Source organism: Scyliorhinus torazame, chromosome 1 (genome assembly GCF_047496885.1).
Source record: "Scyliorhinus torazame isolate Kashiwa2021f chromosome 1, sScyTor2.1, whole genome shotgun sequence".
NCBI classification, from domain to species: Eukaryota; Metazoa; Chordata; class Chondrichthyes; order Carcharhiniformes; family Scyliorhinidae; genus Scyliorhinus; species Scyliorhinus torazame.
The window spans coordinates 353,232,333-353,252,871 of NC_092707.1; the positions used below are offsets into that span (position 1 = coordinate 353,232,333).

The 20,539-nt window shown below is 50.0% G+C and overlaps 2 long non-coding RNA genes across 2 annotated transcripts; one reads left to right on the forward strand and one right to left on the reverse strand.

The window, feature by feature from the left end:
- Positions 1-8,277: 8,277 nt before the first annotated feature.
- LOC140426071 (uncharacterized) lies at positions 8,278-14,761 on the reverse strand. The gene is made up of 2 exons (XR_011948124.1): positions 14,185-14,761; positions 8,278-8,590 (listed from the first exon to the last, which is right to left on the reverse strand). It is a non-coding gene; the product is annotated as an uncharacterized lncRNA (long non-coding RNA).
- LOC140426076 (uncharacterized) lies at positions 8,463-14,191 on the forward strand. Its single transcript, XR_011948125.1, has 3 exons — positions 8,463-8,617; positions 9,222-9,625; positions 12,775-14,191. It is a non-coding gene; the product is annotated as an uncharacterized lncRNA (long non-coding RNA).
- Positions 14,762-20,539: the final 5,778 nt, after the last annotated feature.

Sequence of the window (20,539 nt, forward strand, 5' to 3'; positions counted from 1 at the left end):
GATGAAAGCGGCCATTTTACGCGCTTTTCCCGGGGCCCCACGCATGCGCAACACGAACGGGAGAACAAAGTGGCTGAAAACCAAACTGCGCAGGTGCGAACGTCGGCTGACCGCACTGCGCATGTGCGACGACGCAAGGAGTGTAACGATGTCCACGTCATGACGTGCCCGAACTGCGGCACCGCCCACTTAAAGCGGCAACGCCCTGCAAAAGGCAGGCGATGTTTAAATTGAGGGAAGCCTGGACATTATGCAGCCTTGTGCAGGTCTGCACCACCAGTCAAGGGCCAGCGATCCCAATTCCACCGCAAGCGCATTCAATGGATACAGCAAGGTTTACTGGATTCTGATCCTGGTAGCACTACGGATCCAGAGGGCGACTGCCTGGAGTCCCCCTATCATGTGGGCATCATCACTACATGTGAGTATGCCTCTTCAAATTCAACAAGACGCCTATCTATCCTCAATGTGGATTCTGCGGACGAATAGCGTACTGTCATACACGTAAATCAATGCAGCATCCAGTTCAAGCTGGACACTGATGCTTCTGAAAATCTCATCTCTCAAGCTGATTTTGACCGCATTAAAAAGCAACCCAAAATTCTTCCGCCAGCCTGCCAGCTCCTCGATTATAATGGCAATGCCACAACTGCACCAGGATCTTGTCATCTATTTGTCTCCAACAAGACCATCAATGTCACACTGCGCTTCGAAATCGGCAAGCTTGATAAGGCATCCCTGCTCAGTGCCCTTGCATGCAAGCTACTCAACCTCGTACAGCGAGTCCATGCCATGTCTTCTTCCAATGTGGATCTTCAGGCTGACATTGATGACATCCTTGCTCAATATCCGGATGTGTTTGATGGAATGGGCACTTTGCCATACTGCTACAAAGATCCTACTCAGGCCTGATGCCACGCCTGTAATTCATGCACCACACTGGGTGCCGGCTCCTCTGAAGGAACGTTTAAAGGCACAGCTACAGGAGCTCCAAGACCAGGTCATCATCTCCAAAGTGACGGAACCGACTGACTGGGTCAGCTCGATGGTCTGTGTGGAGAAGCCCTCAGGAGAGTTGCGGATATGCATAGATCCCAAAGATCTTAACCGGAACATAATGCGGGAACACTACCCGATCCCGAAGCGGGAGGAACTGACCAGTGAGATGGCACATGCCAAATTCTTCACGAAGCTAGATGCATCGCGTGGTTTCTGGCAGTTACAACTGGACGAGTCCAGCAGGAAGCTCTGCACGTTCAACACACCATTTGGCAGGTACTGTTTTAACTGTATGCTGTTCGGCATTGTCTCAGTCTCTGAAATCTTCCACAGGATCATGGAGCAGATGATGGAGGGCATTGAGGGTGTGCGTGTCTACGTAGATGATGTAATCATATGGTCCACGACCCCCGAGGAACACATATCTCGTCTCAAACAAGTCTTTTGACGTGTCCATGCAAACGGCCTCTGGCATGTCAACCATCAAGTTCTTGGGCGATCAGATATCCCAGCAGGGTGTGCGACTGGATTCGGACAAGGTCAAGGCCATTAACGCCATAAAGACACCGGAAGACAAAAAGGCGGTACTACGCTTCCTCGGAATGGTGAACGTCTTGGGAAAATTCATTCCCAACTTGGCCTCACACACCACGGCTCTCAGGCATCTGGTGAAGAAGTCCACTGCATTCCAGTGGCTACCTGCACATCAAGCAGAGTGGCTTGAGCTCAATGCAAAGCTCGCCACTGCTCCGGTACTCGCGTTTTTTGACCCGGACAGAGAAACAAAAATCTCCACGGACGCAAGCCAGGATGGCATTGGTGCGGTGCTCCTCCAGAGGGATGACTCCTCGTCCTGGGCTCCAGTTGCTTATGCGTCAAGGGCCATGACTCCTACTGAACAGAGGTACGCCCAAATAGAAAAAGAGTGCCTGGGCCTCCTAACCGGCATTGTAAAGTTCCATGACTACGTCTACGGTCAACCAACCTGCACAGTGGAGACTGACCACAGACCCTTGGTCCATATCATTCATAAGGACTTGAATGACATGACGCCCAGGCTTCAGCGCATTCTCCTTCGACTCCGAAGGTACGATTTTGAGTTAGTATACACACCAGGCAAGGAGCTAATAATTGTGGATGCCCTGTCATGCTCCATCACCTCGCCCTGTGAACAGGTTGACTTCATCCGCCAGATTGAGGCACAGGTGCAGCTGTGTGCCAGCAACCTCCCGGCCTCAGATGAAAGAGTGATCAGCATTCGAGAAGAGACTGCCAAAGACCCTCTTCTGCAGCTTTTATGCACCACCTCGCAAATGGCTGGCAAAAAGGGCAATGCCCTCAGTTCTTTAATGTGAAGGTTGACTTGACAGTCGTCGAGGGGATCCTCCTCAAGCTAGATCGTATTGTTATTCCTCACAGCCTGCAGAGCTTAGTGCTCAAACAAATCCACGAGGGACACCTCGGTGTCGAAAAGTGTAGGCGGAGGGCCCGGCAGGCTGTCTATTGGCCTGGAATCAACCAGGACATATCCAACATGTTCCTCGATTGTGCGACCTGCCAGCGCTTCCAGCCTGCTCAGGCGAAAGAAACACTCCAGCAACACGAGATCGTGACCTCTCCGTGGTCCAAGGTGGGAATTGACCTTTTTCACGCCAATGGGCGTGACGATGTGCTCATCATAGATTACTTCTCAAATTACCCGGAAGTTGTGAAGCTGTCAGACCTCACATCAAGGACAGTCATCAAGGCCTGCAAGGAGACATTTGCCAGGCATGGTATTCCACTCACTGTCATGAGTGACAATGGTCCCTGCTTCCACAGCCAAGAGTGGTCCAATTTCGCAAAGTCGTACTAATTCAAACATATTACCTCAAGCCCACAGTACCCGCAGTCCAACGGGAAGGTCAAGAAAGGGGTCCATAGAGTGAAGCAACTGCTCTGCAAGGCTGCGGACTCTGCTTCCGACTTCAACCTTGCGCTGTTGGCGTACAGGGCAACCCCTCTGTCCACCGGCATGTCTCCGGCTCAACTCCTCATGAATAGAGACCTGCGGACGACTGTTCCGGCCATACACTTACCAGACCTGGATCACCTCCCAGTGCTGCAAAAGGTGCAGCAACTCAGGAACCGGCAAAAGCTGACGTACGATGCTCATGCTACCGATTTGCCTGTGCTCTCTCCGGAAGATGCTGTTCGGATCAAGCTACCTGATGGAGGCTGGTCAGCCCCAGCTGTTGTTGTTCGACAGGCTGCTCCCAGATCATTTGTGGTTCATATGGCTGATGGCCCCATTGTCAGGTGCAACAGAAGGGCACTGCGCAAAATTGCCTGCCCACCAGCAGATCCTAGTTTTCCATATGTTATCGTGCCTCCTCCGGACACCTCGCACCACGAGGCCACCAATCTGGCAGCAATCCCGCCTGTCAAGGTGCTGTCGTCCGCACCTCCACCTCTCAAGCGGTCGACAAGGATCAGGTGCAAATCCCAAAGATTGGACTTATCGACATTTATCCTGTAAATTTTGTTCTGTATCTGCACGCTAGACACCTTTTATGTACATATTCATCCACTCGCTTTCATTCACTCGCCATTTAATGGAAACAGTTCTACAAAGTAAATACAGTCGCATATGCTCCAAGCAACCAACATTTTTTTTTTAAAAAGGGGAGATGTCATGATATGCACTCATGCACATAATGAGATACAGACAGGCAGTGACAGACACCCAGTACAGCCAATCAACACACAGGACAGAACACAACCAATCACCAGGCAGAACACTAGAAGGTGGTCGCCCACTATAAAACACACGAGGCATCAACAGTCTGCCTCTTTCCACTGGTGACAACTGGAGTGATAGTCAGGGTGTATATATCAGTCAGCACCTTCTACACGTGGCTCAGAGCTAGTCTGGTCTAGTTAGTTATAGTAAGCACGCTTAGATTAGTAGAGTGATCCAGCGAACTGTGTGCACTGCTTAACAAGTTCAATAAAGCGTATTGAACCAACACCAAAGTTTGGAGTCTACTTTCAAGTGCAACTGCATCCAGTTGCAGTCCGTGTTACCCCTGGGTGATTAACATGACAGCCACGTCCTATGTGGAGCAGGCAATGATGAGGGCCTCGCTGGTCCTCAGGGCTTGCCAAATCCTTATCACTGCCACCTGTACTCCAGCCTCTGGCTGGTCTCCAGTTCCTCCCTGGCATCATCCTCCAGCACCTCCTCATCGTCGTCGCTCCTCGGTGGCCACATGTTCCTCCTCCTCCACCTCCAGCAAGTCGTCACACTGCTGCGCCAGGTTGTGGAGGACGCAGCAGACCACCTCAAAGCGGGCTACCCTCCAGGGAGTGTACTGCAGGGCACCACCGACGCGGTTGAGGCATGGAACAGCATTTTGAGCAGTCCGATGCACCGTTCCATGGCAGCCCAGATGGCCGCATGGGCCTTGGTGTACCGGGTCTCCGCATTGGTCACCGGTCTCTGCACTGGTGTCATTAGCAGGGTCCTCAGCAGATCCCCCTTATCCCCCAAGAGTCAACCGTCCATCCTGGGGTGCTCCTTAAAGCGGCCAGGAATGTCCAACAGCCCCAGGATGCAGCTGTCGTGCATGCTCCCTGGGAAGCGAGCACACATGTGTATGATCTTCAGGTGGTGGTCGCACACAAGCTGGATGTTCATGGAGTGGAACCCCATTTTGTCGATGTAGGGAACTGCCAGATGGCCCGGTGCACGCAAGGCGACATGCGTGCCATCTATTATCCCCTGGACCTGGGGCATCCTGTCGATGGCGGAGACTCCTGTTGCCTAGGCATCTTGTTGGGCTTGTTCCGTGTCAAAGTTTATTTGTTCGCCTCCCGGGAAAACAGGGCATCGGCTGAGGACCCTGCTAATGGCCTGTCGGATGTCCCTGTGGGCCGTAGCTTGTGAGATGCCGCACCCCCTCTCGAGCCCTGGAATGAACCTGAGGCGTAAAGCTTCAGAGTTGTGGTGACCAAGACGGCCACCGGGAGTAGGTGTTCTCCTCCTCCACATGGTGCCAAATCCTCGAGGACATGGCACAGGTGCCGCACTGTCTCCTTGTTAAGAAGCAGCCTCCTGGGCCACGCACTGTCCGTCATCTGCTCAAAAGACCAGCAAAGCCTGTACACGCTGGGCCGTGGTGAACTCCCCCTCTTGGTCGCACCCAGGCCTAATTGGCGGCCAGGTACTCAGGGTGTGGAGCGGGGCCCAGCACATGTGTCGCAGTGTCGACACAGCTGCTGCCTTCTTCGGCGTCTCGCCATCCGGCCTGCCAGCAGCACCACCAGGGCACATTCGCAGGGCCAAAATATCATCCAAACAGTTTGACAGCTGTACAGAATGTGGAGAGCCTGAGACTGACAAACAGCAATGTCTTCCACCTCAGGAACCTCCATTCCTCCCCCCCCCCCCCACCCCCCCCCACACACACACACACACACAGACACGCCCTGCCCATGCACACCCAGCCACAACGGGAGGCTCTGCTCACTGGACCCCACACCCTGCACCCCAGACACGCAAACGTAAAGGAACCTGGACCGGACACAGGTCACCTCAACGTTGCACTCAATCACCCCCGGCAGTGGACATCTCCCCTCTGGGTGTTCGGAGTTTGGTTGCTGCGTATGTGGTGTTAGCTCCTGCAGTGTTCACGCACTGTGTCCAGGCATCATGGTCTGATTGGGATGCTGGGCAATAAGCCCCACATGATACATGGCCCGCCCATCCACGGGAATCCACTTGGGATGTGTGAGGTTCTACTTTAACTATGATTGCAAATTCCCTGTAAGGTACAGCCTTCAGTCGCATGGCCAGAGGCCTCCGCTGTCAGTGGGAGTTATGGGTGATTGGTGGGGCAGACAGGCAGGGACTAGAGTTGCCCCTGGAACAGGTACACACGATCCAGGGGTTGGCACGGAGGTTCCGCGCACAGTTGCCCCCCCCCCCAGCAGAGACCCCCACCCATGGCAGCCCACCCCAACCGAGGCTGGAACCGCTGGTTGCCCCCCCTCACCCCTCTGAGAACAGGGCAGCAAGCCCAGGGCCCCCGGTATCATTGCCTGTGAGCAAAGATGGCTACTCACCTCCTCGGGTCTCCACAGCAGCCTACCAGCTAGGTTCACATTTTTAAAAAGCAGTACCAATCGGCGCTAGTGTGACCACTTGCTGGGGAGGCGGTTGGATCACGGGAGGCCGTTGCATGTGGGGTGGCTCTCGTTAATTGTATGGAAATAGGGCTTAAGTGGTGATTTCGCCATGCTACAGAGGGATCCCGATTTTGCCTATGGCAGCAGGCTGGTTGCACCACGAATGGTTTGGCGCCCGGCGCGGTTCTCATTTTTGGCCTCTCCCGCTATACACCGGCCTTGTTGCGCTCGAGCGCAATGAGGCCACTGAATCGCATCCTTTAACTTTGGTCTGTTGAATCGCGCCCCAAATAAAAGTATTAAAAGAGTATTCAAGTTAGCACTGCTGCCTCACGGCGCTGAGGACCCGGGTTCGATCCCGGCCCCGGGTCACAGTCTGTGTGGCGCTTGCACAATCCAAAAGATGTGCCGGTTAGGTGGATTGATCACGTTAAATTGCTCTTTAACTGGAAAGAAATTAATTGGGCACTTTAAATTAAAAACAAAGAGTACACAAATCAGTCCATGGCTTGTCTGTGAGGTGTAAATGGTGCTATGTTGCGTAAAGTTCGATGGTTCCGGTGGACTTTGGAGCTGTCCTTATTGGCTTTGCAGTCTATTGGATCACTTTCTGGCTTGTCCCCAGAAGGAGAGATGACCTAGTTCTTTCTGCAGGGTTAACTGAAGAGGCTGTCCTGTTTCTTTCCCCTGCAACACAATGGGAGAGCCATGCAAAATGCCAGAGACAACGGTGGGACTGGAAGATCCTGCTGGTGACCAAAAGCGAGCCTGTACCGCTGCTGGAAAGCATGCCATGATGGGACTGGAAACTGCCACCCATAGAGTATGACTTTTTGTTTGACAACTGGAAGATTTGTTACTTTAAAGAAAATACAGGTCACACAGGGCGGCACAGTGGCGCAGTGGTTAGCACGACTGCCTCAAGGCGCCGAGGACCCGGGTTCGATCCCGGTTCCAGGTCGCTGTGCGTGTGGAGTTTGCACATTCTCCCTGTGTCTGTGTCGGTTTCACCCCCACAACGCAAAGATGTGCAGGGCAGGTGGATTGGCCACGTTAAATTGCCCCTTAATTGGAAAAAAAATGAAATGGGTGATCTAAATTTATTTCAAAAGAATAAATAAATAAAATGGGTCACACATCTAACTCTCCCGAAGGTTCTTGGTTGTATTTTATTTTTACACGAGTTACATAAATCACTGTTTAAAGACAATTTCTTTGGAGTACTGCTATAATCATCGTCGTATTTTCCGTTAATTCTAAAGGCACTGTTTGCCTGCATAATTGGTGATGTGAGGGTAGAAGAATCTGAGGTCTTTCAGGAGAATGGAGAACTGGGAGTATGAGTGAGCGCACATATATAACCCTGTGAGTCACAGAGTATGGTTGAGTATTCAGGTTTGGCTGCGTAAGCAGCTGCCTGTCACTTTTCACTTAACGCCTCTATAAACCATCATTGAAATCTCTATCCTTGCAAGAACTTGGACAACAACCATGATGAGCTGGGTTTCTTTGCGTATTACCTTTTTTGTCAAGAAAATGACTATAGCTATTTTTACTCACCTTCTGGGCGTTGAAAATAGATCTTGGAGTGTTTCACACCTACAGGTCTGCCTACAGTCATTGTGTTGGCAGTCTGCATAATATTTTCCATACTGCGTTTCTAATGAGTGAATGACTGTTCAGGAGTATTGTACCATCAATCTGAATGAGTCAATTTAACAACAACATAAACATCTTGAGTTGAGCGGCAGTTCTCAAAACTAGAGAAACTGTAGGCTGCTGAAAGTTACCAGTGATCAGATAGAAAGGTCAAAGCTTTTTCAAAGCTCCGCCTGAACGCGCTGACCCAGGACCAGTGCAGGATGAGGCCTATATAAAGTTATTTGCACAAAGGACCTGGCAGTCGGCATGTCAAATGATTTTAAAACTTATTTGTCTCTACAAGTTATTTAAATTTGACCCAAAAAGAGAGATGACGTATTCTGCTGAATTATTCAGCCTGATTCTCATGACATTGCTCATTTGTTTATTTTCAATGCCTTAGTATTATTACGGGAAGAAAAGCATTGTAAATTGAGAATTTTTAAAAAATGAGATTAAAGGCGAACATGATTAGAAATGTTTGATTTTATTCATTCATTCATAAACATACTTTAATCACTTTAAAATTCATTATTTTGCTCACTGTACATAATTTTACATTGAATTAAGTATTTTAATTTATTCTTCCGGGTTCAGGCTCTCCCTGCCCCAGTAAACATGCCTCAGGGTGATTGGTTGAGGAGACATGCTGTTGCCCTCTGCGCAGAGATTCCAGATCCCCTATAGAGGGCGCCTCGCTCGATGACAGTGAGCTGCCAAACAGAAGCTTGTGGACAGCTATGAGCGGGGTTTACTGTGAGCTCCATTTGATAGTCACGGGCTGCGAAGAAATGGCAAAAAAATGGAGGTAAGTTGGAAATGAGCACAAAGGGTAGTTGGGATGTACAATAATGCTCGAGCAATTAAATCAGCAGATGTTAAAGACTCTGATCACCTCAGCATTTGATTAAATTGACAGCTTGAAACTCAGCACAGGCCGAATGAGGAGGCTGAGACTGCTAAGGACAGCGCTAAAGAGAATAAACCATATAAGGCAATGCACAAACTTATAACCAATAGTGGAGTTCAGCGAAAGAAGTGGGAGATTTGAATGTCTGGAAAGGGATGATTTGATAAAGCTGCATTACTGCCTGAAGTGTTTGAGCCTAGGCTGATTGCACCATACATTAAAATAAAGGCATGACAAGAAAGAAAGTTTGAGTCTGCCTATCACTTTACCCAATGGATTTAACTTAGCTGACAGAAAAATCTGGACCAATAATATAACAGGAAATAATTTAGGGCTCTTTTCAGTTCTGCACCTTTCTCCTACGGTAAAATAATTTCCAAAGTTAGAATCATAGAATCCCTACAGTGCAGAAGGAGGCTATTCGGCCCATCGAGTCTGCGCCGACCCTCCAAAAGAGCCATCCATCCAGACTCGAAACTTTAGCTCTGTTCTCTCTCCACAGATATTGTCAGACCTGCTGAGGTTATCCAGCATTTTCTGTTTTTGGTCCAGATCTGGGACAGGATCCAAACTCCACAGAAAAGGAGCTCACCCACAAGGCAACCAAAGCTAAAGTTTCAAAAAGGAACCCTGGACTTGAAGAACAAATGATGGACAGGGAAGGCAGAAGAAATTCAACTCCTCCCTGACATGAATGACACGTGTGCCTTTTTCAAGACAAAAAAGAGATCTGTGGATTCCCAGCACAACACTGGTGAGATCCAAAGGGAACAAGACCCTCCTCAAGGACACAGCCAGTCTCAACCTGCTGGAAAGACCACTTTGTAGAACTATTCAATCAGAATGACGTGATGGACATGTAGCTGCTGGAGAACCTCCCGCAACATACAATCAGAAGTGAACTAGGTAATGATCCATGCTTGACGAATGATCCCATTGCTGCCAACTAGATGTAAACCAACAATGAGCGAGATTTTCTGGCCACCCTGCCGCGTGTTTCTTGGCAGAATGTGGTGGCCTGCCGTTGGCCAGCGGTGAGGTCTTCTGGTCCCACCGCTATCAATGGGATTTCCCATTGAATCCTCCCTACACCTCCAGGAAATCCATGGCGGGGTGCGTCATCGACGGGACTGGAAGATCCCGCCGGTGTGAACAGCAGGAAGGTCCTGATAATAGGCACACAGGAATACTGAAACATGGAGGAGGCATACTCACCTCTCAGATACATGCCCCACTTATGAAGTTCTGGTAGAATGAGGTGCTGCACAAAGGAAGCATTTCAACGGCAATCTCAAAGTCATTAGGAAGGTCTTCTCTATTAATATCAAAAGATGGAAGGCAAATACCCAACTTGGGAAAAATGGTAATTGATAATAAGAAATGGTGTCAAGACCTGTAAGGCTAGCTGAAAAGCTAAGTTTCAGTTCGTAAGCCACCTCCAAACCCACAGCCACCTCACTTCCACCCAGTCATCCACAAGAAAAAAAATCATCTCTGACATAAAGATTGCCAATAGGGAGAGGTCATCCAAAGATCTGCTCCCATCTCTTAACTCATGCCGAATCCAGTTTCCCCATCACTGACGTGCCCTCTGACCTACATTGGCATCCATTTAAAAAATGTCTTGTTTTTAAAATTTTCATTCTTGTTTCCAAGTCTTGAAATGGCCTTACCTCTCCCTATCTCTAGATTCCCCTCCAGTCCCACAACTTTCCGATTATAACGGCACTCATCTTGTTCTGGTCTCTTGAGCATCCGCATTGTTAAATGCCTCACCATTAGAGGCTGCGTCTTCAGCTTCCTCGGCTGTGCTCTCTGGAAGTCCCTCCTTGCATCTCCTCTGCTTCTACCTCACTGTCCTCCTTAAAAACATTCTTTTTCAGGGTGGCATGTGGCGCAGTGGATAGCACTGGGGCTGCGGCGCTGAGGACCCGGGTTCAAATCCCGGCCCTGGGTCACTGTCCGTGTGGAGTTTGCACATTCTCCCCGTGTCTGCGTGGGTTTCACCCCCACAACCCAAAGATGTGCAGGGTAGGTGGATTGGCCACGCTAAATTGCCCCTTAATTGGAAACAAAAGATAATTGGGTTCTCTAAATTTATTTTTTAAAACATTCTTCTTCACCAGGTTCGTGATCATCGGATCTAATATTTCCTTATGTAGTTCAGTGTCATATTTTTGTTTATACTATTCCTGTGAAGTGCTTAGGGCATTTTTTCTACAGGAAAGGCTTTATATAAATACAGGCCATTGTTGTTGCCATGCATGCTTTCTGACAGCATTCTCTGGATAGTAACCAGAGATTGATTTCTCCCTTCTTAGCCCAGGGCGACTGTCTGGAATCAGCTAACTCAGCACAGACAAGGGATTATACCCACCGAGGACATTTTTGTAATTATACTACTAGCCTTTTAAATGGCAGTCATGAAATCAGAATGAAGAAGTTGAAGTACCTTCAGTAACTTCAGCTGCATCTGGTTAAGTAGCCATGGTATTTCTCCAGACAATGAAAATGGTGAAAATAAGAAACACAAGCGTTTGTGCTGGTGGATAATTACAGGTAATTAGTGGTTATTTAATCAAGGGACTCAGGTGGAAACCCAGCAATAAAATTGATTCTTTACTCCAATCCACATTTTTTCATACTTACAATGAGGAGAACTACAGACAAGTGCATATAAATATTGCAAAACATTTGCACTAGGAACAGACATGTGTATTATGCAGGGAAATTAAAGATGTTTTGTTGATAAACTGAAACTATTATTAATTATATACACCTTGTGGCCGACTAAGGGTACCGAGGCTGCTCAAGGTTTATTTCCCATTGGGACTGCTTGTAAAATATGCCATTAAAGACTTATTAAGCTTTTCTGTAAAGCCACTGCTCCCTGGCTTGCATGGCAAATGCTTCACTGTCTGAAGGGGAGGAAGGTGTAAGAGGAATACTTTCAGTTTAAATTAGTCCCCCAAAATTGTCTCCTGAAACGATGGATTCATAACCCTTTCCACCACCTTGTTTATATATCTTTGATATTAGTAACCTCAAGGAGGCTGGCATTTTGGAGCTCTGCCTCCCTTCACATTGCTCCAATAACACAGCAAAGTGTGTTCATCGGAATTCCATTAATTACAGTGGGACCACCCCTGGCTAGCAGGCCAATTCAGAATTCATTCACCGCAGAAATTGCATTGCTTGTACCCAGTCGGTACTGATATACTTCAGCATGTAGTGTCTAACATGCAAATGTACACTAAGGGAGAGGTTGTAAATGTTTTCACCCAACACAATGGAGAGGGTGGCGTCGTGGTGGTGTCACCGGACTAGCCATCCAGTTTTATTTCACATGCCCCTCTACCTTCTGGTACACCAGCAGGGGGCCATAAAATTCACCCCATGTAGCCTGAAACCTGTGTGTATAATGAAGGCAAAATTTAACAACAGCAGGAGCAGAAAATAAACAGTAGCAAATCAGCCAGCTATTAAACACCACACTTAATTCTCCTCCCATGGGCTTTTATTTGAATTTACCCCAGTGTGTCTTTTCGCATAGATGTACTTGCACGCATGTAAGAATATACGTAGGTTTTTGGGTGCATATATAAGTCTTGGTTTTGTCCAAATGCACATACATTTTTGTCTCGGCATGAAGCCATCAGGGCAAATGAGTAACTAAGACAAGTTTAAAATTTGAAACTACTTGCTTTGCACTTAACCCCTACTTTCACCCAGTATACCAAAAGATGTGTAGCACTCCTCACATCGAATCTCATGTCGCAAAATGCTTTTTTATAAAGAGATATAAGATGAGAAGCAATATACAAATGTAGAAAGTTATCACATACACTTACGAACGTTTCCAGATTTGATTGCTGTCTAATTACAGTACTGGTGTTTATTTATTCCCCTGCTTATTACTACACACCAAAAATGTCCAGCTGATAATGATAGCGAAAGGATTAATTCGATGCTCTAAACATTTAAAGATGTTACGTTAATGTATCAGTTTAAATTGCATATTATTCATTTTAAATTATATATTATAAATTATATAGATTCAAGACCTTCAACCCACAACTATTTAGAAGTCGGACCGTCACCATTGAACCAAGCCGAACATTTATCCTGATGCTGCTTTGCTGGAATTTGCTGAAAATACAATGGGGCTGGATTCTCTGCCAGTAGGATGTTCCGCTTTGCCGGCAGCCTGGGGGTTTCGCGACGACATGGGGCAGCCCCAGAATGGGAAACCCCATTGACCGACCGGCGTAACGGAGAATCCCGCCGGCGGGATGAAACGGAAATGTGGCACGGCGGGGCGGAGAATCCAGCCAAATGGTGTCCGATTGACCTATGTCTATTATTATTAATGTGGAAATTAGCGTGCAATTTGGGAAGAGGAGTGCGTGAATTGTAAGTTGTCACAAGAGAGGTGCGATTTGCAAGGACAATTTGCACCGCACCACCATTGGAAAATGGCCGCTCACCCATAAGCCCCCTGGGAGTTTCATTAATTTGCTTTAAATCATCGCGGAAAGTTAAGTACTGTAATTAATTTGGGAATTGTTCTGTCCGGTGAGATGATGGTTTGTGCTGTGGTGGGCAATCTGTGTTAAATTTTGCCTGGTGTTGTTCAGTAGCCGCACTTTGGCCTGGCAGCCTCGGCCACATTAGCTGCAAAGGAAGGCAGTGAGCTGAGAAGGTGGACAACTCGTTGGCCGCTGGTGCGCTGGGCCTTCTTCTCAGTCAACTGTTTCTGCTTACCCTCCAAACAAGGGTGGCACGGTGGCGCAGTGGTTAGCACTGCTTCCTACGGCGCTGAGGACCCGGGTTCGATCCCGGCCTTGGCCACTGTCCGTGTGGAGTTTGCACTTTTCCCCCATGTCTGCGTGGGTCTCACCCCCACAACCCACAGATGGGCAGGTTAGGTGGATTGACCACGCTATATTGCCCCTTAATTGGAGAAAAATAAATGGGTAATCTAAATGTTTTTAAAAATTCCTCCAAACAGTCATCCTCCAGAGGTCACGATGACTGTGTCTCAGTTCCCTGCATCTGTCTTTCAGATGAGATATTACACAGAGGCCACACATGGCTGCTTGGATGGATGTAAAGAATCCTATGGAACGGTAATTTTGTCGCTTTTCTCCCTCTCATTATTTCATTGACTGTTGCTGATTTGACATTGGGATTATCCATTCCAATTTACCATCGTTCACAGTCCTTTCTGTCAACCTTTCAAGCTTTTAATCTGATTGATTAAGGGATACACTGCCCTGTTGCCCTCATCACGCTGTTGTTAGCTCATCCACCCGACAATTTACAGGGCAGAACAACTTGAGCAAAAGGACGCAGGAAATGGCCTAACTAATAACCAACACAACCTGGTCCATGATCATTCAGGTTTCAGGTCAGCAATGAGAAATACAATCCCAGCAACTGAATTACTAAACCTGACACCTCACCTGGAAGGAAGATCCAGAACATCTGGGTCGATGAGGCTACAGCCAAGATAGGAGTATTCTGTGGAAACGATATAAACACTAGAAGCTAGCACATGGCTGCTGGTCACCTGAAAACTGAATTAAAAACAATATTAGTATAAGACCAGCCAAAGATTTCTTTGCTGCAATGTGATACAGGCGGCAGAATTCTCTCATTTTGAAACTAAGTGTTATGGTGCGGACGAGAACATGGAGCATTTCCATGTGTGGGAGCTGGCAACAAAATGCACCAAATCGTCCGACCCCGACCTTATTAATTATGCACCCGACTGTTTCACGCCGTATTCAGTGTCAGGGCAGGCCTGGGCAGCGCGGAGTCTGCTGTTGTGTCCGGGTGCCATATTGAAAAGGTGCCCAACATCACTGACCCACGATTGAAGAAAGGAGATTGGCCCCCTGAGAATGAAGATGGGTCTCCAGGAACATTCTCCAATTCTTTCAACAGGAGGGTGGTAATTTCTGTTGGGCTACTTTAGCTGAGAGAGGAATTTAGTGCAAGCATATTAAACATCAGTACAACAGAATTCTACAATAAAAATACTCTTCAGAATAAAACAAGTAAGGCACTACAGGAACTTGAGTCCGCGTGCTGCTGGAGTTAATCTGAGACTTAGATAACACGTAGCAACTGTGGTATTCATGAAGGCCCCGCCTTCTCAGCTTTGCCCCTCGCCTGAGGCGTCCTCAGGTTAAATCACCACCAGTCAGCTCTCCCTCTTCAAAGGGGAAGGCACACTATGGTCATCTGGGATGATTGTGACTTTATTTTACATTAGATATCTTGTGAAAGAAAAGTGAAAACTTGATAAGAACAGGACAAAATTGTGGCTGAAAGCAACATGTGACCTTTATTCCTATGTTGAACTAGGTGGGCATGTATAAAACGGGACTTCCACATTTGCAAGATTAACTAATGTGCCTCGGTTACATTTTAACCATAGTTTCCACTTCCTACAACGGTACTAATAAACAGTGTTATCACAATGCCCTGAGAGGAAGTGCTCTATCGCGGTTAGTGGATAGATGGTGCTTTGCCCTCCCATACAGTAAACGCATTTTTCAGTCCATGTGACAGCAGAAGTGTCACCCCTGCTCCATTTTCCATTCACGTTTTCAAAGATTGAAAAGCTTTGCAAGTTAGATGGAAAGGGTTTGGAGCCAACAGTATATTGCAGCTCCCAAGAGTGGTGCTGCCGCACAGCAGGATTGGGGTCTGTGATTGCTCCATGGCCAGAATTTTAGACCCCCCCCCCCCCCCCCCACCCACACCACCACGCCGCCCCCAGATTCTGAGGCGAAGGGAGAAGTGTAAGATTGCAATAATGGGATTCCCTCCTAGATGCCGTCTTCCCCGCCCAAGGTACAATCTCACGGTGGAACGGGCACGGCCTATGACAGGAAACCCAGCCTTTTCCCGCCCGGTCTTAATGTTTAGGTTGCCGGGCATGGGTAAGAGCTGGAAATGAAAAGTGAACGAACCGCCATCTCGGGCGTGAAGGGGAGGGAGGGTTCCCTCCATCTGAAGGCTCCTTCAAGTTCGGGGCACCTCCAGGACCTGGGAGCTCCGGCCCTGCCTCCTCTCCGGCCTACCCACACTGCCGTCTCGACCCCCCAGGCCAACCCCTACCCACTTGCCCCTGGCACCTCCAGGACTTACCTCAAGTGCGGCCCTGGGACTCAGGTGGACGCATAGCACTGCAGCACCACTTCTGGCCACTGCAGCGCTGTGCCAGGACGGGTTGCAGAACTTCAAGGCAGGGGCTGCGATTCTCTGGAACAATTTAGAAGTGTGATGGCGAGTGGGAATTGCCGCGAGATTCCTGGCGCTCGGCCCAGCGAACTGGCAACGCTACTCAACGTTAACTGGTCCACTTAACGGGCTTCTCGCCACAAATGAAGGCTCGCCAGCTGATTGGCTGGCACTGCGCTCGCTAGCCCCCCGCTAACAATGTCGAGAAGCACTTAAGCTGCACTTGCTCAGCCAATCCCAGCCAGCTCGCAATAATGGGCTGAGGAGACCGGACCCAAGATTCGGGAATGCTGACCTGGGGAGGCCCCTAGACGCTGTGGAGGACAGGAGGGATGTCTTGTTCCCAGAGGTCCAGGAGAGTCAACCACAAGGCAGCCAGTGCTGCCGGGGATGAGGTGGTGGCAGCTGTGAGCTTGGGCAGTGTGACCGGGAGGACTGGCCAGCAGTGCAGGAAGAAGGACAACGACCTACACCGGGCAGCACGAGTGAGTAGACACCAAGCCCCCCACCCTTCCTCAAGGGAGCATCCACCCGTCAACTCCCCATGTGACACCCAATCCTCCCTCCACACCCTCTGCCTTCCACCCCCCAACCCTTCCTTCACCCCCCCCCCCCCCCCCACCACTGTGAACCATGCATGTGACAGCAATGCCCCCTCTGCGGCTCCTCAGAAAAAACTCTGCAACAATCGTCGGGAGAGGGCCCAGACTAGTGGAGGAGTGCCGGACTTAAGAATCCTCACCTCCTTTGAGAAACGGGCCCAGGAGGTGACTGGGGCGGCAGAGGACAGATTGGTCACTCAGGCTGGCAGATGCCGCAGAGATGAGGAACCACCGGGCTCCACCCAAAGGACCTTTCGAACGCGAGTTGTTATTGCCGTACTGACTGCCCCTTCCTCTCCCACTGACCACATGTCCATTCTCCTGCAGGTCCTCCAGCCAATGGTGTTGGCCCATCCCGGGCGACACCTCTCCTGACTCCGAGCACCTCGGAGGAGAGCTCCGAGGATGCAACCATTACCGTCTCGTCACAGCTTTCATTCCCACCCTTCGCCAGCGCAGACACATACACACCTTGGTGGGACATGTTAGTGGTCAGGCTTCTGGGGCAGAATCCGGTGAGCACCACAGTGTTGATGATGCACATCAGGTGGAGGCAGGAAACCCCAGATGAGACAGCAGTTGGACGGCTGCTGGATCCCAGCATCCAGCTGGGTCCCAACCCTATTGCTGAGCCTCTGGGAGTGGAAATCCTGGAGCTGATCGAGACGTTAGGGAGAAACCGGGGCATTCAGAGGGAGATGTCAGCGTCACTCCAGAAGATCCATAGTCGCTTGGAGGAGACCCAGAGACTTTGGGTGCAGGAGATGGCGGCAGCAATGCGTGGCACCGAGGCCAATACTGCTCGTGTGGCGACCGCAGTGGGAAGATTGGTGCACAATGTCGGCACCATTAGTGAAGGGTCCAAGGCATCACGCAGTCGGTGACGACCATGGCTGAGGGTCTCGGCAGAATGTCCGACTCGCTGGGGGATGTGACCCGTTACCATGCTGACCTTGATGAGTATCTATGGGACATGTCCTGTTCTCAGATGGGAATGGCCGAGACACAGCGGAGCTTTTCCCAGTTGCATGTGGGCACTGCCGAGGCGCTGCCGAGCATGTCCCAGTCACTGAGGAGCATCGCTGAGGGTGTCGACATGATGGTGCAGACATTAGGGAGGCACCAGGGCTGGCAGAGCCAGGCGATGCGGGGCAGACGGGGCTCGAACCAGCTCCCCCTCTATCCCAAGGTGAACCCCAGGGCCCTATGGGCACCGGCCGGGGTAAGAGGCGCTGTGTGGCAACCCGGATCCTTCCCATGGAGTGGCGACAGTGGCCATCAGCTCCTTCGAGTTCCACCCCTCTGATGAGGCCGCGGTTTGAAGTCATCACAGGGGACAGGGCGGCGCGGCTGTGCATGTGCCACCAACAAGTGAGCCGGGGCCCTCCGGCCTCAGAGCCCCCAGAGGACGCCCACGAGGGGCATCTAAGGCCACGGGACAGGGTAAGCAGCTGGCTGCCTCCACCTTAGATGTGCATCCTGGGGACACACCTAGATGTAGAAGTAGAGCTAGGAGGGCCAAGCACGTTGAGGATCACTGAGGGCACCGGGGGAGGGGGGTGGGGGTGGGGGTGGGGGTGGCCCCATCGGGAGAGTGGGGAATTGTAAAACACATTACACACCACTGTGCACAACCAGTATGATGCCTCTGTTACTTTCTACTGCAATGCAGGTTGACCTCCGAACCCTTGGCCCATCTCTCCAGGCATCTCCCCGTGCCACCCACCCACCCTCTGATATGTCCCTGGAGCTCTGACCCATCCCCTGGCTGTTTCGGATGTTGGCTGCTGCGTGTGTGGTGTTTCCTCCCACAGTGATCAGGCACAGTGTCCAGGCATCAAGGTGTGATTGGGATTCTAGGCAATGGCTCCCACATGCTACATGGCCCACCCCGCCCACGGGGATCCACTTGGGTTCTGTGAAGTGCTCACTTAACCACAATTGCCAATTCCCTATTAGAAATAGCGCCTCTTACCCCGGCCGGTGCCCATAGGGCCCTGGGGTTCACCTGGGGCAGCACGGTAGCATAGCGGTTAGCGCAATTGCTTCACAGCTCCAGGGTCCCAGGTTCGATTCCCGGCTGGGTCACTGTCTGTGCGGAGTCTGCACGTTCTCCCCGTGTGTGCGTGGGTTTCCTCCGGGTGCTCCGGTTTCCTCCCACAGTCCAAAGATGTGCAGGTTAGGTGGATTGGCCATGCTAAATTGCCCTTAGTGTCCAAAATTGCCCTTAGTGTCCAAAATTGCCCTTAGTGTTGGTTGAGTGGGGTTACTGGGTTATGGGGATAGGGTGGTGTGTGCTTGGGTAGGGTGCTCTTTCCAAGAGCCGGTGCAGACTCGATGGGCCGAATGGCCTCCTTCTGCACTGTAAATTCTATGAAATCTATGAAATAGCCTTCAGCCGCATGGCCAGAGGTCTCGGCAGTCGATGGGGGTTACGAGTGGCTGGTGGGGCAGACAGGCAGGGACAAGGGTGCCCCGGAATGGGTAAACAATCCACGGGTTGGCATGGTGGTGCCGCAGGCAGTTGCCCACCTGGCTGCCCAGCTGTGCCCCCCCCCAACCCTCCTATGGCGGGCCACCACTTCGGAGGATCCCCCACCCCAAGCTGAGGGTCCCATCCCCCGCTGAGCACTGGGGTGGCAATCCCATCGCCCTTGGTCTCTTTGCCTGTGAGCAAAGATGGCTACTCGTCTCCTCGGCTCCCCACAGAAGCCCTTCTGCCAGGTTCATGTTTTTCAAAAGGAATACTAATCTGCGCCAGCGTGACCACTTGCTGGAGAGGCCGATGAATGACAGGAGGCCGTTGGATATGGGGAGGCTCCTTCTTTAAACGTTTTTAAGAAAAAGATAGATGCCTTTCTAAAGAATAAAGGGATTCGGGGATATGGTGTACGGGCCGGAGAGTGGAGCTGAGTCCACAAAGATCAGCCATGATCTCATTAAATGGCGGAGCAGGCTCGAGGGGCAAGATGGCCTACTCCTGTTCCTAGTTCTTATGTTCTTATGTTCTAATTACATGGAACTGGAGCTGAAGTGGTGATAATTGGTTTCTCGCGCCGCCATGTCGAGATCCCGATTTCACCAATGGGAGCAGGCTGGTTGCATCGCAAACTGTTTGGTGCCTGGCATGGTTATGGTTTTTGGCCTCTCCCGCTATTCACCGGCCTTGTTTCGCTTGAGCGAGAGCGCAACGAGGTAGGAAGATCGTGCCCGGGATTTCTTTCCAAGGGTGGGCGGATATTTCGCTGGCTGTCATTGAACGCTCAATTCTACAGGAAATGGCAGTGGGCCTGTCGGGGTGGGGTTGGTTACAGTTACATGCTGACTCTCACGGTGGTGAGCAGAAATTCAGACCCATGTGATAAGTTTCTATGCAATGTCCAGAGTGGTGGCCCACTAGGGAAAGGAAAATCTGAGGCAACATCACCCGTGTCAGTTGCTGTGAGTTGTCAAAATAACTTTTCATTGTGGCCTAAGAGTAGAGGGGGATATTTAAACTTTGAAATGGGGACCAGAAGATTAAATAATGTAGAGATTGTGAATGAAGACAATGTGTATTGGAAAAGACTGCCTGGAATAGCAAATAGCATCTTCCTTGTGGTCATTCATTGAATTTCAGCCAAAATGGGAGACAGCAGAAGAGAAATCACCTTAGGTGGTAGGATTCAATTGGAGAAAAAGTAAGTTGTGAATTTTAACTAGGCTTTTGGCAGGGGAGTTCCTAGCTTGGGTAAAATTAACAGATAGAAATGGAAAATACTGGAATGGAAATCTGAAATAAGAATAGAAAGCGCTGGAATACTCAGCAGGTCTGGCTATAAGGAAGTGAGCCCACAGGTACTTACTTGAATCACCGATATCCAATTGTTGCCTAGCACAACATCTGTTCTCCACCAAACAGCAGTAACATAAATTGACAAGTATTGTGTTTATTGCTTACCCTCTGGTCTGAATGTAATGATTT